Here is a 16,992-nt window from a genome sequence, read left to right as displayed (position 1 = left end):
TGGCAGATGCTCTGGCCTGCCCAACTTCAGCACCACCCTCGTGGACAGTTCCCGGACCGTGGAAGGGATCCACTTCAAACCGTAACTCCCGCGTTCCCCACCAGGGCTTTCTCCAAAGCTGCGGAACGTGCCCCCACCGGGCGCCCCTCAAGCAGTGAGGATTGGGGTGGGGGGTAAGCGGGGGCCCGGGCAGGCTAGAGACAGGAATGTAAATGATCAGATTCCACTTTTGACTCGCCGACCTCAATGGTCAGAGATTGAGGAGACCTTGATCATGAGGATGGTTGACGTCCTCCTTTTCTGGGGATAATATTTCAGCTGACCTCGGTGACCTTGGCTCACATGACTGTGGCTGTCCCCGCCTCTGTGACCCCCGTCTCCTCCTCAGTCCCCTCGGGCCCTCCAAGTCCAGTCACGGAGAGCGGCACAGGTCCTTGGCTGCCTCACGCTCTCCCGCCTCCCAGCTCAGGCCCCAGGACTCGGCCCCTGGAGGAACTCCCTGCCCACCTGTGACTGCCCTGGGCCATTCTAGCCTGACCACCCTCCCAGGGCGCTGGCATCCCTCTGCCCGAGGAACACCAGGTGCTCCTAGGACTCCCTCCTTGGGTCACCTGCTGTCATTATGGAAACCTCGTGACACTGTCTATGGACTTGGGCGCAGGGACCTTGGACAGGAAGTTTCATGAGAACAAGGACTGGGTCCCTCCTGCTCCTGTAGCCCCAGAACCTAGTGCAGCTCAGGGTGCAGAGCAGGGGCACAGTGACGTCTGCTCAGAAACAGGGTGGGTGTGACGCCGTCACATCTGAAAGTGCGAGAGCCGTCCACTCGGGAGCGTTTGGTCTCCCAGGGATGCCATGGCTACACCCCATGGGTCCAGCGCTTCAGCCAAGAGAACCATGAGCTCCCCCGGTTGGAGGTCTATAGCCCAGGTCTCAGCAGGCCACGCGGCTGGTGTGTGGCGGAACCCGCTGCCTCCCTGGCTGCTGGTGCCCCTCGGCTGGCGGCCCTGACGTCTCACGCCTTTCCCCCTTCGTCCTCACTCGACATTTCCCTCTGGTAAGAAGGGCCCTGGTCACGTTGCAGCCAGGGCTGCCCCAATGGCCTCACCTTAACCGCATTTCCACAAAGACCCTTTCTCCCAACAGGGTCCCTTCACGGGTCCTAGGAGTCAGGGCTTGGGCCTTCAGCGTGGGAGACATGGTTCCACTCTGAGCATTGCCTGCGTGGGGACGGAGACTGTTATGTCTTCACGGTGGCCAGCAGACTGTCAAGACCCCCGGCATCGGCCCAGGGTTCAGCAAATGTGGTGGGCTCAAAGCCAGGCAGGAAGGGAGGGCCCGGGTCAATGGGCCACGCATTCTGCCCTGGACTCAGGGCGCTCACCCAGCACACTGCACCGACAGTCCTGTCCCCTCAGAGTCCCCCTGCAGCTGCCCTGCTCCCTCGCATGTAGGGTAGCAGGTCATTTGGCCAACAGAACATGGGGGGCTTCAAGTTTGTCCTTCTAGGCCAAAGCCATTAAAAGCAGGGTGCCCCCCATTCCCTCCCAGTGATGGTGAGGGCTGGGACGCGGCTCTCGGCCCGAGGGCTGTGAACCTGGATGAGATGAATCGCCTGCTGATGTTTACGAGGCTCCTCTGACACAGCCCCTCCTTCAGCTGAGAAATGGGCCACAAACCACAGAGGCACCTTGACGGTACCCAGGGCTCAGTCACAGCCCGAGATCACAGGCATATTCGTGTCACAACAGTGACTGCAGACACATGACACTCCTCACTCCCTCAGATTCCTGGAGCTTAATTAGACCTTCATCTGGTGTTGGACGCATCCATCAAAAAGCCCTGCGTGACTCCTCAAATACGTGTGTAGATATTCTCACAAGGACCTTCGGCGTTTCCTTTGTAATCATGTATTTTTACTTCATTAATTTTGAAATCTTATTTTTCAAGGGATCCACAGACTCCCCCTGGCTGCTTCATGTATCCATGGCACCAAAACAGGGTCAAACAGAATGCCTGACCTACGAAGAGAAGGCAGAGGTGGGGGGAGTCAGGACCCGCATCCTGTCTGGGAGGGCGGGAGCAGGACCTGCATCGTGTGTGCAGAGCCACTGTGGACCAGCACACCTGCAAAGGATGGTTATGAGGGGGGAAACAGAAGCCAACTTGGCAAAGCCACTGTCAGGACACATTTGTTACAGCAGCTAGATCCTCCTCAGCCTGACTGGTAAGTTGCCGGACCCACTGACCACACAGTTGTATCCACAGGCTAAGCTACCATGTGTCTTCTCATGGAGAGGAGTCCACTGCCCTGATGGATGGCCAGGAGCCAGCTCCACTCCCCCAGGAGCCCAGGACCCAGCCCAGGGGCCTCCCAGATGCCACACCTCTCCTGTTGTGAGCTGGCGCCAGGTAATCACGGCCAGCTCCACTCTTGATCCTGGAATGAAACCAGCAGATGTCAGTGGCCAAGGAGCTGACGCTCAGGAGGAGGGAAACGTACCCCAAGACTCCGACCTTGCCCAGTGATACTGTCTGTGGGTCTCTGGCGTGCGCAGCCTGTCCCACAGAGTGGCCTGACTGGAGAGTCCTCTTCGTGCCTAAACCAGGTTTTCATCACTGTGACCAAACATCCCAACAAGAACAACTTAGAGGAGGAGAAGTTTATTTTGGTTCCCAGATTCAGAGGCACAGTCCGTGGCCAGCTGACTCCCTTGCTCTGGGTGCGAGGTGAGGCAGAACTCTGTGGGAGAAGGGTGTGTGGAGGACAGCTGCCCAGTTCATGATCGCCAGGAAACAGGGACTTCCGATTGCCAGGCCTAAAACAGAAACCCAAAGCACACCCCAGGGACCTAACTCCTCAGCCAACCCTTACTGGCCTACAGCTTCCATCCATTCATTCAAACTATTAATATGTCAAGTGGATCGATCCATGGATTAGGTGATGGATTCTCGTGACCTGATTACCTCCCCTCCGAACATTCCTGATGTCGCACACGTGAGTTTCAGGAGACACCTCCTATCTAAGCCATAACAGTACCCCCCTGGCACCCCGGAGCTCATGTCCATCTCCCAAAGCCAAACACGCTTAGTCCCTTTCCAGGAGTCCCCATGGTCTTGTTCCAGCATTGCCCAAAAGGCCAAGTCCAAAATGCCACCTGAGACTCAAGGCGACCTCTGCTTGTGAGCCCCTGTAAGGATCAGAGTGAGTCACATAATATAGAATGGCACAAATGAACATTCCACTACAAGAGGGAGCAGTGTGGTTGTAGAAAGAAGGCATGGGTGCAGGACAAGGCTGAATTCAGCTGGGCACACGTCCTGCAGCTCCACGTCCAGCACCTGGGCACACGGCCTCGTGATGAGCTCTGTGTCTGTGGCCTTGCTGTACAGCCCACGCAGCCTCTCTGGTGGCCTGTTTCTGCTCCGTGTCTGCTGGTCCTCTAGCAGATGTCCACTTTACTGGCTTCTAGACCCTGGGGGTCTCCATGGTCACTGCTCCTTCCTTTTCACATCTCATCCCCACCTCGAGGGCCGCCTGCTGGGACTCCCACCCTCTCCCTTGCTGGCCTCCCAGGCCTTTCTTTGAAACTCTGGGGGATGCCCCCAAGACCTTCAAACTCTAGCACCCTGCACTCCTGCAGAGCCGGACCCTCGTGGACGGTTGTCCAAGATCTGCCACCATCTGGAATAGTAGCCAGGCTCCCTGGGACCACGGCTGCAGTGACCTCTCAGTGCCTGAGTGGCTCCACATAGTGGAACATCTTCCAAGGTCCCCTGTGCCAGCAGGATGTCCCCATGGTCTTTTCTCAAAGGAATTTCTCCTTTTATCCCCTTGAAACGCCCTGAGCCATCTTTTCTATGGTCTCTGCACAAAGCCCTTAGTGTCTCTTTAGGAGACGGAGTCTCTTTAACAACCTCCCTTTCCTTGGCCTTCATTGTAAACACACTTTTCTGGTCAAATTGCAAGTTTTAAAGACCCTTCCTCTCTACTTTCTGCTCCTGTTCTCGCAGTGAACCTGCTACACCCACAACCCGACGGAGTGCCGGGCTGCCTGGAAATTTCTTCCACTAGATTGATGCGTCCATCGCTTTCAAATGCACCCTCCCATAAGGTCTCAGAACCTGGGCCAAGTGTAGGAGCTTCTTTGCTGGAAGGTAAAGTGAGTAGCCTGAAGTCTTACACCCAGTCCTGTCCTCCTTCCCTCTGTGACCTCGTGATCCCAGCCATGACTGTCACAGTCTATTGTCATTCTGCTCGTCTAAGCTCTCACCAGAGTCCCTGCAAGCTCTATTTACAGTGGCCTAAGTCATCTCCATCCCGCATCTCCAGACTTTTCCAAGCTCCTCCCACAAACCATCTCAAAGACTTCTGAACCACGTGGTCAGATGGTCTACAGCACCAAGCCTACTTCTCGGGGCACATTGACATCACTGTGGCCAACACGTCTAACAGAAAAGAAACTTGGAGGAGGAAAAGTTCACTTTGGCTCCCAGTTCAGACGTTCCATCCATGGTCAGCTGACCCCACAGCTCTGGGTGCGAGGTGAGGCAGAACAGCAAGGCACAAGGATGGCAGAAGCTCGGGGGAGCAGCCCAGTTCGTGAGAGCAGGAAGAAGAGCGAGCTCTGCTTGCCAGAGACAAGATGTAAACCCAAAGCCCTGCCCCAGGGACCTAATTCCTCTATCCACCCCCTAACTGCCTACAGTCACCATTCATTAGTCCATTCAAATTATTAATCCTTCAAGTGAATTGATCCACTGATTGATTAGGCTATAGCTCTCCTAATCTAAAGATGTCACCTCTGAATACTCCTGCGTTGTCTCACATGAGCTTTCTGGGGATGCCTCATATCCAAACCACAGCACCCAGCCGGACAGCTGTGACTCTCTCGTCCCAGCCAGGCCTGAGCGAGGAGGCCACGCAGCCTCAGAGCACAGAGCATCCTCTGAAGCCCAGGCTGCTGCTGGTCAGTCCCCTTCACTGGTGCCTCCACACAGGTTCCCACTGTGGCCTCTAGCCCTGCCTCCCCTGTGGGAAGGAATGCAAATCCCCATAAAGGGGACCAGCACAAGCCACCCTTTATATGCCATTGGAGCATAAGGACTATTTTGAGCTGAAAGCAACTAAAAAATCGCAAAACAGGGAGACCTCTCTGCCCTCCCCTTTTGGGCTAAAAGCAGAGAATAAACTTCCCTTTTACAAGGGAAATTTACATTTGCAAAGGTGTCTTCCTGCCCCCAATTCATCACCTGATGCAACTTGAGTTTACATAACAGATCTTATTAGACAACTGTGTGAGTCAGCTCTCAGTCACTGTAACAAAACACCTAAGACAATCAACTTAAAAAGAGGAAAGATTTACGTTGACTCCGGAGGGAGTTTCACAGGTTTCATTCCATCCATGGTCACCCTGCCAATGGCTCTGAGTCTGTGGTGAGGCCGAACATCATGGCAGAGACTTCAGTCAGAATTTTTGTTGCTGAACCAAATGATTTGACAAGAACAATCAGAGGAGGAAAAGTTTATTGGGGATCACAGATCCAGAGGTCTCATCCACAGATGGCTAAGCCCATTGCTCAGGGCCGCAGGTGTGGCAGGACATCAGAGTGGAAAGGCGTGGCAGAGAAAAACAGCTTAGGACATGGCAAACAGGGAGCAGAGCGGGCTCCACTCACCAGGGACAAAATATACCTCTCATGCCCCCAGGGACGTACTGCTCCTGTCCCGCCCCCAGGGTTACCACCCATTGGTCCATCAGGGGATTGATGCACTGATGAGGTCACACCTCTCATAATCTTATGATCTCATCTCTGAACCCCCTTGAACCATCTCACACATGAGATTTGGGGGACACCTCCAAAGCTGATCACATCATGGTGGCATGGAGGCAAAGACAGAGGAAGAGGCCGAGGTCCAAGTGCCTCTTCAGGTTACACCTCCAACAACTAAGCAGCTGAGTTTTTAAACACATCAGAAATAATACATAACTGTCCCTGGTCCCTCCTAAAGCTTCCACACCTCCCAGGGCCACCACAGGCTGGGACCAAGCAGGGTAGGACTCTGAGGCAATGCCCAGCTGGGAGCCCCAGGCCCCAGGCTGCTCCCCTCCTTTCCTCACAGAGCGGGCTCAGGGGCCTCCTGCCGAGCCGGGTCCAGCCTGCTTGGGGGATCTGACCTGAGCTTGTGTTGACGTCTTGAAACAGAAGCACCTTCCTCCTAGTGGCTCACATTGCACCACCACCCCCTCCAGCCCCATTGCTACCACACGAGCCTCAGCACCTGCTGCTGCCCTCCGCCTGCAGGGGCCTGGGAGCTGTCCCGGTTTTCCCCATTGGGTCACTGCCCTGGCACGAAAACAGGAAGACACCAAGCCTGGGCCAAGAAGGAGCTGCACCCCTCACCCTCACCCCTCACCCCTCACCCCCAGCCCCACCCTCACCCCTCACCCCCAGCCCCACCCTCACCCCTCACCCTCACCCTCACTCTGACCCTCACCCTCACCCCTCACCCCTCACCCTCACCCCTCACCCTTCACCCTCACCCTCACCACTCACCCTCACCCTCACCCTCACCCCTCACCCCTCACCCCTCACCCTCACCCTCACCCTAACCCTCACCCCTCACCCCTCACCCTCACCCTCACCCCTCACCCTCAACCTCACCTTAACCCTCACCCTCGCCCTCACTCTCAGCCTCACCCTCACCCTCACCCTCACTCTCACCCTCACTCTCACGCCTCACCCTCACCCTCACTCTCACCCTCACCCTCACCCTCACCCTCACCCTCACCCTCACCCCTCACCCTCACTCTCACCCTCACCCTCACCTCTCACCCCTCACCCCTCACCCTCACCCTCAACTCTCACCCTCACCCTCATCCTCACTCCTCACCCTCATCCTCACCCTCACCCTCACCCTCACCCCTCACTCCCCCTCTTGTCTGCACAGGAGGAGAAGGACAGCTATTATGCACGCCCTGCAGGGCAGTAGGCTGCCCGCCCTCAGACTAGGCTGGCTGAACACAAGGCATGGCCATTTCTTGGAGGGAGAGCCCCAGTCCCATGTGTGCCCAGTATGCAAGGGGGGCTTAGAGGAACTGGCCCCTGGGTCCCCCCACCAGTCTTCACAGTAGGGACTACTTCCTGCTGCCTTCCAGATGAGGAAAGAGGCCGAGAAGTTAAACACCAGACCCAGGCCACCTGCCAGTGGAAGGAGGGGCAGGCGTCCCCTACAGGCACAGGTGCACCCTGGAGGAAACGGTGCAGCCACGCCTTGGGCACGCTGGCCCCCTGCCCCGGACTCCTGCACACTCCGAAAGCTTCTGGAGCCTCTCCTTGCTCCCCTTCCACATTTGCCAGGTCAACTCAGGGCCCGTCTGGGGCCTGTGTGGAGCTTGGCCCTGGGAGGCTCTGGGCTTCTTCTGCTGTTTGAAAACCACCCTCCAGCTCAGCAGAGGGGTCTGCCTGGCCACAGACCCAAAGCAACAAGGTGAAGTGACCATGGACTGAAATGTCTGAAACCATGAACCCAAATAACCATGTTCTCCTTAGGATGTCCCCCTTATCTATCTCAGGCATTTGTCTATCACAGTAATGGAAAGCTGACTAACACAGAAAATCGGGACCAGGAAACAGGGTTGTTTCTGTGACTGTATCTGAGGATGTGATTCAGAGACCTTTGGAACTGCCTTACAGTGGGAATTGGGGAAAGTCTGGAGGAGAAGGTTAGAGAAAGCCCAGATTGCTATCAGCAGATCTTGATGTGCAATTCTCGTGAGGACTCAGAAGACCAGAATGCTGACAGGTATGCAGACAGTAAAGGTCAGGTTGATGAGGTTTCCGAAAGAATGAGGACTCCATTGGGATTTGGACTAGAGGTCATTCATGTTCCATTCTGGAAAATAACTTGCCTGTGTTTTGTCCATGCCCTGAGACTTTGTGTGAGGCCAAATTTAAAGGTGATGAACTAATTTATGTAGGAAATTTCAAGGCAGGACAGTATTCGGACAGTGGGATGGGTGTTGTTGCTTTTATCCATATTTACAGTGAAAATTGGGAGCAAGATACAAAGCCGAAAGATTTGAAAAACTTGCTGTATATCCAGAAAAGGAGTACTAAAAGTTGTATCCAAGGAGGTTGTGGTTGCTAAAGAAATTAACACTATTAAAATCAAGCCGAGCACTGTGGACTGCGTAACAGGAAGAAAACTGTGAGGGCATCTCTTGAATCAGCAAGACCCCATCTTTGCAGGTCCAGAGATTTGCCTGAGAAGAGAGACCCAGGGAGGGCAGCATACTCACACAGAGCTGTCCAGGGATGATTTTCCCAGGATCTTTTCCCTGTGTTCGGCTATCCAAGCCCTCAGGAGCTCCTGCAGTGGTGGTCCATGCAGGCTGGCTGATGTTCAGGCCAGTGGCAGACCTGGTGTGCAGATGTGCAGAATGCCAGGGGTCCTGCAGGCTTCTGGGATTTCCAAGGGAGGCCATGCAGGGTGTGGCAGGGTCAGGATCCCTGCAAGCAACCCCTGCCGGGGGGGGGGGACACAAAACTGAAAGAGAAAGGAACCCAGCAGTGTGGACCCCAGGAAATCAGAGATGCCAGCACCCCGGAGCTTGCTGAGAGCAGCTGCAGGTAATGTGGAGGGCCAGCCCAAGAAAGAGGCCATGGGCTGCAGCCAGGCCACAGGGGGACGCTGCCCAGACACTTTGAAGGTCACGTTCTGCCACTGTGTGCTCCGGGTGCCACACGTGGAACTACAGGATTTCATGTTTCCCAGCTGGATTTGATCTTTCCTTTGTTCAATCTTTCTTCTCTACTCCCTTACACCTCCCTTTCGGAGTAGGAATGCCTACCCTGCGCCCCTGTATCTTGGAATCATATAACTTGTTCTTTTGATTTTCATAGCTGGGAGTTGCCTTGAGTCTCAGAGACTTGAGACTCGGCTTTTGGCAAATTCTGTCACTGTTTAGACTTTAGGGAGCCCCAGAGATTGATGCTCTGCATTTTGCATATGAGATGGACATGGGGGCAGGCAGGACCAAAATGTTATGGTTTGGATCTTCAGTTTCCTCCAAAGACTGTGTGTTTAGGGCTTGGTCACAGTCCTGAGGCACTACTGGGAGATATGGAAACCTGTAGATGTGAGGCCCAGTGGGAGGAGGTCCGGTCCCTGGAGGAGTGCCCTCCAAGGTAGTGCTGGGGGCCTGGGGCCCTTGTCTCTCTCCTTGCCTTCCAGCCACCATGAGGTGAGCAGCTCTGCAGCTCCATGCTTCTTCCATGACGTATCACCTTGCCACAGGCCACAGAAACCAGGCACTGAAACCATGAGCAAAATAAGCCTTTCTTCCTTTTAAGTTGTTTGTCTTGGGCATTTTGTCACAGCAATGGACTCTGAGTAAGACATCAGGGTCAGATGATGTCATGGGGGGTCCCACCTTGGCACTGGTGGCCTTGTAAGAGGAGCAACATGCTCACTGTGTCTCAGCATGTGACAACCCAGCAGGAAGGCCCTCACCAGATACCTGTGCCACGCCCTTGACCTTCCCACCCTCCAGAACCAGGAGCCAATAAGCCTCTGTTCTTTGTGTGTTATGTGGTGTGGAGTATTCAGTTTTAGCAACAGAAAATCAACTGTGATGGTCAGTTTAGCCGCAACCCCCCAGCCCTGACGTTCACTCTTTGCCATCGACCCTCTTCCCCTGAGTTTCTGCCTCTGGCCAGAACCTTTGCCTCGTCCTTTCTGTACAAACGTCCTGTCTAACGGGGGCGTGAGCCTTCTGCTCCAGCTCCTCTGTGGGTCTTGGTTTTCTTGGGAAGACTCCTGTGCACGTGGACGATTCTAATATAAATGTGTGTCCTTCTCCTGTTAATCTGTCCCGTGTCGATGTAATTCTTAGCCTCAGCCAGAGATGTCAGAGGGTAGGGAAATTCCTCCCCACACACCCTCACAACCAGCAGGAAGTGACCGGATGGCTGGGAGACCCTGTCCCTTCCCCTGGGCTGCCACCATAACCTGGTGGACACCCAGCCCCGCCTCCCCACTGACACCAGGATCTGGGGACAGGACCACAGTGGGATGTGCCCGCGTCTCCTGCCCTCCCACCCACCAGGTCTGTGCGAGGGGATAATGATCCATTTGTATTCATAATCCTATTGTTCAGAGGATTAATTAAAAGGCAAGAGTATTTTTAATCATCTGTACTAATTTAGGGGAAGAATTTAGGAATATAATTGTGTTATCTATAACTGAGGAATTCACACAGATCCCTCTTGGAATCAGAATATTAATATCTCTCCATGAGACTCTGTGACTTGAGCAAATCATCGCAGTCGTTCCTTCTAAATTAGCCAAATTAAATGAGGATAATTTAAAATGTTTGCCTGGGCAGACAGCAGCCATGTACCAGCAAAAAGACGGGCTTTCTCCCCAAGTTTAGGAAACCCACGTCTCGGACAGGCGGGCAAAGGAGTGCCAGGCCCCACCCAGGACCTGAGCTGGGGCTCAAGCCACAGGGCAGAGGACAGCTGTGTCCCTGCAGATAATGCAGCAGGGAAGTCAGGTCAGCAATGGGCTTGGGAGGAGGGATTCCCCCCTGGGTTTCCACCTGAGCAGCCCCTTGAACCTTGGAGTGGGTGACCCACAATCTCTGTCCCCTAAGGCCAGCAGGAAGAACCAGCCCCCTGTGCAGCCAACAGACACAGACAACAAGCAGCCTCATGGGGAGGCGGCTCAGCTGGCCAGCACAGAGGACCTCAGACTGTGCCTGGGTTGGTGCCAGCAGAGCAGCCAGCCTAAGGACACCACCTACCTTCTGGGGGGAGCGAATGAGACCAGGTCAGAGACCCCGCAGCAGTTCCAGCCACCAAAGGGCCGGGGACAGGACCTTACGCATACCAGGCCATGGGGAGAAAAGGAACTCAAAACTCCGGGGCTCAGCTCTCTGCCACAGTCCTCCTCCTGGAAGGACTCCCCACACAGTCCTCCCCGCACAGTCCTCCCATGGCCTGGGGACTCGTGACTCGGAGCTTCTTGTCCTTATTGGTGCACACAGGTCCGTGGCTCAGCCAGGGATAGAGGGTAGTGTGATTTAAACACTTAACTGCATACACACACGAGCACACCCACTCCGGCCATCATACATGTTAATGCACACACTCACCGGCTCACGCCAATCCTGCTGCTGGTGTGTACCTGCCAGGGACTTTGGGCCTCTGACCCTTTCTGTGAGGTGAGAGCGATATGGCTGGTCCAGTCTGGGGTGCAGCTGGGTCCACACAGCTGAACCAGTTAAAGCTCAGCACCATTGGCAGGCAGGACACTGACCCAGTGGCCCTTACCTTCTCCTGCACCCCTCCACTGCCCTCCACTGCAGGGACTGTACGCCCTCTGCCACCCGGCACTGTCAGAGTGGCCCTGTGTCCCACCCAAGAAGAAGGGATGTTTGTTATGTGTCTAAGTGTTGAGTTGTGGCCAAAGGACTAAGGAGGGGAGGAGCTCAGGGACAATAGAGCAGCAGGGACTGTCACCAGGGCAGGTGTCCTCTCTCCTGACTCTGTGAAGGGAGGCCTTCCCCGGCACCACCCAGGTCATGTGACCAGGGAGGAAATGAGGAGACACCACGGCTGAGAGCTCTCGAGGACACTGTACCTGCAACAAGAGGGCCCTGTGTGCACCAAGGACCAACAGCTCCAAAGCACCTGTGTCCTCCTGGGCCCCCACTTCACAGGGGCCCACGGACTCCTCCCCAGGCAGCTCCTTCTGGCCTGAGGCAGAACCCACGTGTTGATCAAGCGGAATCAGCGCTCATGAACACACAGCCCTGACCTGGGCAGCTGGGGAAGGCCCGCTCTCCGCCCAGCCCTGAGCTCCGGGGATGAGAGGCCAAGGGGAGACATCAGCCAAGTTGTGATCAGAGTGAGGACACCCGGGCCACCAGGATGGAGCCAGAGTCAAGTCAGCGTGCGTGCCGGGGACCAGCCCCCTGGGGCCCCTACTCATTGTCGTGGAACAGAGCGAACCACTCTCCAATGCAAAACCATGGCTCCCAGGTGAGCAGAGACCAGGGCAGAGCTCAAGTTCAAGGTCACATCCTGAGCCCCTCTGCTTTTGAGTTCTTCAAGCTGTCCAGGGGAAAGGGGGTTCCTGGCGCACCACGCCTGGCTGACCCGGAACAGGAAGCGCTTCCTCTGCCTGCTGAGACCCGTGCAGGGCGTCCTCAGGAGCTCTCTGCAGGCCAGCATAGAGCCCGGGCACACAGCCTGGTGTGGGGGTCTGCCCTGAGAGCCCCCCGCCATGTCTGCACTAGCCTGTGCTCACCCAGCCTGTCCTGCCCACCACACACCCAGAGCTCCACTGCCCACGGACACTCAGTGAGAGCCACCCTGGGCCAGCCTTCAGGATGGGAACAGAGAGGCCACCCTGGCCTGGTTCATGCCACCCTGGCCTTGTCCACGCCACCCTGGCCTGGTCCATGCCACCCTGCAAAAGGAAACCTGGCTTTGCCTAATTCTTGAGAAGCTCACAAAGCTATGGCCACAGCATTGATCCCCTCTGTGATGGCCCCTGGTCTGGTGGTGATCCTCCCCCCCACCACTCAGCACCCAGTGGCCACAGTCTCCCTGGGGAGAGAGTATGTCACAACAGCACAGCAGAGATCTGAGAGATCCTTCTGGGCAGAGCAGCAGGGCGGGGGGAGGGTGCTGGGTGTGAACAGGCACAAGTGCAAGGGAGGGCGACAGGAGGCAGGTGCCAGGGAGCCAGGGAGGCCTTGCGCACCAGGTGGGGAGTCAAGGGGCTCTACTAGCCCAAGCACCACCCAGGTTGGAGGAGGAACCCTGTCTGTTGCAACAATCAAGTGCAGGTGGAGGTATGGACCAGGGAGTGACAGTGGCCGTGGAGAGAAACCCTCAGAAATTACTGTAGAGATAGGAGGGGAAGGGGGGAAGGGGGGAAGGAGGGGAAGGGGGAGCAGGAGGAGCAAACGGGGATGGCATTTTAAATGACAAACCAAAAATATGGCAGTCACCTGCCACCTGCCACACAGAGCCAAGGTGTGCAAAGTCACGCAGCTCTAACAAAAAACAGCGAGCACGGACATCTTAAGTCCAGCTGCTGAGGCCGTGGTCCTGGAGAGCCACAGGCATTGCTCGACACCAGGCAAGAGAGGTGCCCACCGCCAGCCAGGTACAGCTCCAGGCTGGGCCAACATCAAGGTGCCTGAAGGAGAGAGAGGCGGAGTGTGCACCTAGGGAGGGCGACAGACAGCAATCAGCAAGAGGCCAAGCACTGGTGGTTGCAGGCTGAGGGAAGGGCTAGGCAGGGGAGGCTGGGGGAGGCCGGCAGCCAGGGAGGCTCACCGGAGGGTGTTTGGACTGAGGCCCCTGCAGGAGGCAGGAGGCGCCAGGGGAGCAAGCCCTGGAGGAGCCACAGGCCTGCTGCTCTGGTCTTTTGTCCCCTGACCTGGTACCCGGAGAAGCTGCACTTGGAGTGAGTGGGGAGGCACTTTCCCCTCCTCTCCTGCCTGGGAGAATTTTGAAGATCTGACATTAGTTCCTTTAGTCCACAGTGAAGGACAAAGGCTGGGAGGGGCACGGGGGACACGTCCAGGAAGAACCATCAGGAGGTCATAACTGGGGCAGAGGTGGGCTGAGGTCCCAGGCAGCGGCCTCATCAGGGCCCTTAGCTGAGATAGGAGCTGGAGGACATGATGAGGAGACAGGTGCCAGGAACCCCCTGTGCTGTGAAGGGGCCTGGGGCACAGAGGCCCCAGGACAGGTGCTATTGTGAGGCCACTCTTAACACATTACCTGTCAGGGTGCGCTCGGAAACGGGTCCCCTGGTGGAGTCCAGGATGGTCCAGGGTCAGGCCTGGAACCAGTCCAAGGTCAACCTGGAGAAAGGCTCCAAGCAGGGGACTCCTCCCGCCCACCTGGCTTCCTCTGCCCAGCAGCTGGCCCAGGAAGTGGCCGGCCCTCCAGGACTCCAGAGCCGCTGTGTGTCTTGTGCCATATGGAAAAGGAGCCATGCTCACTGAGAACCGACAGCCTCTTCAAGCCGTCAGAGCTGCTGCATGTGGAGTGAAAGGGGGGGAAAGACAATTTACAATTGCAAATTGGAGCTCCTCTCCAGAGCCAGTGATGATCTCGCTCCAGAGACAGATGGCGAGGAGTGTTCCAGGAACGCATTTCAACACATGACGGAACAGCAGAGAGGTGGGGCCAGTGAGGCCCGCTGCCTGTCACTCCAACTTGAGGGGATGTGGGGCTCCCTGCCCACCTGCCTCAGAAGCCCACCATCCCCCTCCACTCTCACTGCAGAGGGGGCCAGAACTGCAGAGCTCCAGGGCCCAAAGCCCACAGGCGCAGACCCCAAACTCATGTGCCACAGCTGTTGGCAGAACAGGTGGGGACAAACCAGACCGACTCTCTCTGTGGCTTTTAAGTGAAGGACAAGGAGGACAGACGGTCCAGGCTGCGTGCCAGAGCTCAGGCCCATGTGTGTCACACAGGAGCCCCACTTGGAGGGGGGACATGGAAGGGAAGGGGAGGAGCCCACAGCCCCTGGGCCTCAGGCAAAGAGAAGGGGTGCCCGTCCTGGGCGCAGGGCCACCCTTGCTCCCAGTGCTGCCTCTCTGCAGCCGGCATTGCTGCGAATGGGTGGTTAGCAGGACTGGGCTGTCCCTCCCAGAGCCCCCTCACTATGCAGCTGCCCGAGGCCCGCCACATGCAGCGAGAGTGGCTCCTGCAGAGAGAGTCCTGGACAGGTGGAGGGAGGCCACCCGTCAGGGTCCAGGCTCCGAGGAGAGGAAACTTTGGGAGCCTGATGCCAGCCCAATGCCACAATGCAGGTCCAGCTTAGGGGCCTGGGGTGGCCAGGTGAGTGAGGACAAGGACACAGCCCCACAGGATCCCAAAGCCTGGGTCAGGCTGGTCAGGGGAGAGGGAGTGGGAGGAGGATGTTCCCTGCGATCAGAACTCCCTGCTCGGAGGCTGGGAGGGGAAGCTGCAGTGCGGCCAGGCTGAAGGGTCAGCCAGCTAGAGTCTTCCATGAGACGATAACAGAAAACATCAGGGAGATGCAACAGACACACAGTGGTGCAAAGGGCCTGGTGCCCACTGGACAGAAGAAAGGGGAGAGAGGGAGGGGACGGGCCTCCTGACCCAGCCCCTCAGCCACTGCGAGGTGGAGAGAAGGGAAGCCCTGAGGACCTGGAAGGACCCCAGGATGCAGCAGCCTCTGTGGAGGGTGGACACGGTCAGCACCAATCCAGCAGATTGCACGGGTTTGGGGTGTTCGTTTTTAATGCACCCCCTGCTTCTCCCTAAGGGGTAAAAGGTAATGAATAACGTCTTAGCATCACTTTTGAAGAGAGACATTGTAAAATCCCAAAAAGACCTTCTAAAGGGCACAAGAAGAGCCAGGGTGTGCCAGGGTGTGCCAGGGTGCGCCAGGCTACGCTTCCGCACGGATCTGGCTGGCGCTGCCCTTCTCAGGGAAGACCCTGGGCAGGGAAGGTGAGGCCCGGCTGCCTGGCCACCACGGCTCTGGGTGGTGTGTGCCCGACTCTGCACCAGGCTCTGCCCTCATGCCCCAGGCCGTCTGGGCCCGCAGGCCCCATCGTTCCCGGAGGCTGGGCCAGGAGGCTCTGGCAGAATGGTCCCATGGTGCTGCCCTGGGAACCTGTGCCATGTCAGGGCCCTTGAGGAGGTCACAAGGCCCAGGGACTTGGGCCATTGTGGTCACCAAACACGCAGGCTGCCGCTGGGATAGCGTCTTGTTTGAGACACTGTCCCGAGCAAGTAAGACCCGCCGATGTGCTCAGTCCTTCGTTTATTCTTTCGTGAATTGGGAAATTAATCCTGCAAATATTTACAGAGAGCTTTGCAGAGTTCTTTGAAGGGGAAATGAAGTTGCTGGCGGAGCTCCCTCCCTCGCCCGCCTCCCGCCACACGCTGGCTCCATGGGAGGTTTCAGGCCACTTACAAAACCTGCTCCTTGCTCCTCCAGCCGGACACTGAGGCTGGACGCTGAGGCCAGGAGGTCAGAGCCCCCCCGCTGTGGTTGAACCTGGAGAAGAGCCTTGGTCGGCTCCTTGGGGCTGACGGAGCAGCCCTGTGGCTGGCGGCTTCCACAACAGGGTGCGCGTCCCCATGGTTCCGAAGGCTGAAGCCCAGGATCAGGGGTCCCCGGTCAGTGCCTCCTGGGGCCCCTCTGCTTGGCTGGTAGCTGCCGTCTTCTCCTGGGACCTCACATCATGTGCCCAATCTGTGTGTCTGTGTCTCAATGTCCCCTCCCTATAAGGACATCCATCAGGTTGGATTAGGGCCATTGTAATGACCTCATTTTACTTTAATCATCTTTGGAAGATCCCGTCTCCACATGAGGTCACAGGTCAGGTACCACAGGTGAGAACCTCAGACCTGGGGCTGAGTCACCAGGGTCACAATTCAGCCCAGAACCATCCCTGAGCCTCACCCGGAAAGTCGGCATGATGGCTTCGGTCACACGGTCCCCAGGCAGACCTCCTAGGTGGGGCACGGGCAGCACTGTGAGCTTTAAAGGGCCGTGCCTAGGGTCACCCTTTCCTCTCCAGGGACAGGGAGCAAGACAGACAGGGCTCCGATCTCCCTGCAACCCTCTGGACACTAGGTCTCGAGGATGGGAGGGGACACTAGCATGTCCACCAGCAGAGAAAACCCTTTAAGAAAGGCCAAGTTTCCTTGAGAAGACGTGACCATAAGGTCAGCGCCGTCTCCCCAGACAACCGCTTCCCCGGCTAATTATGCGGCCTGCCTGGCTGATGGCACTGGATGCTAACAAGATGAGCTCTTCAGAGGTAATAAAAAAAAACGGAAGTAAAAAAGGCGTCCCTGGGTGGGAGGGCTTTGGCGTTCCATCTGAATTCCATAATGAATAATTTATATAAAAGCTTTATTGGAGCCCCGCGCGCACCACAGTAAATGTTCCACGAGAACATACGCAAATATTTC

Source organism: Ictidomys tridecemlineatus, chromosome 12, assembly GCF_052094955.1.
Source record: "Ictidomys tridecemlineatus isolate mIctTri1 chromosome 12, mIctTri1.hap1, whole genome shotgun sequence".
Taxonomy (NCBI): domain Eukaryota; kingdom Metazoa; phylum Chordata; class Mammalia; order Rodentia; family Sciuridae; genus Ictidomys; species Ictidomys tridecemlineatus.
This window is presented reverse-complemented; position numbering follows the sequence as displayed.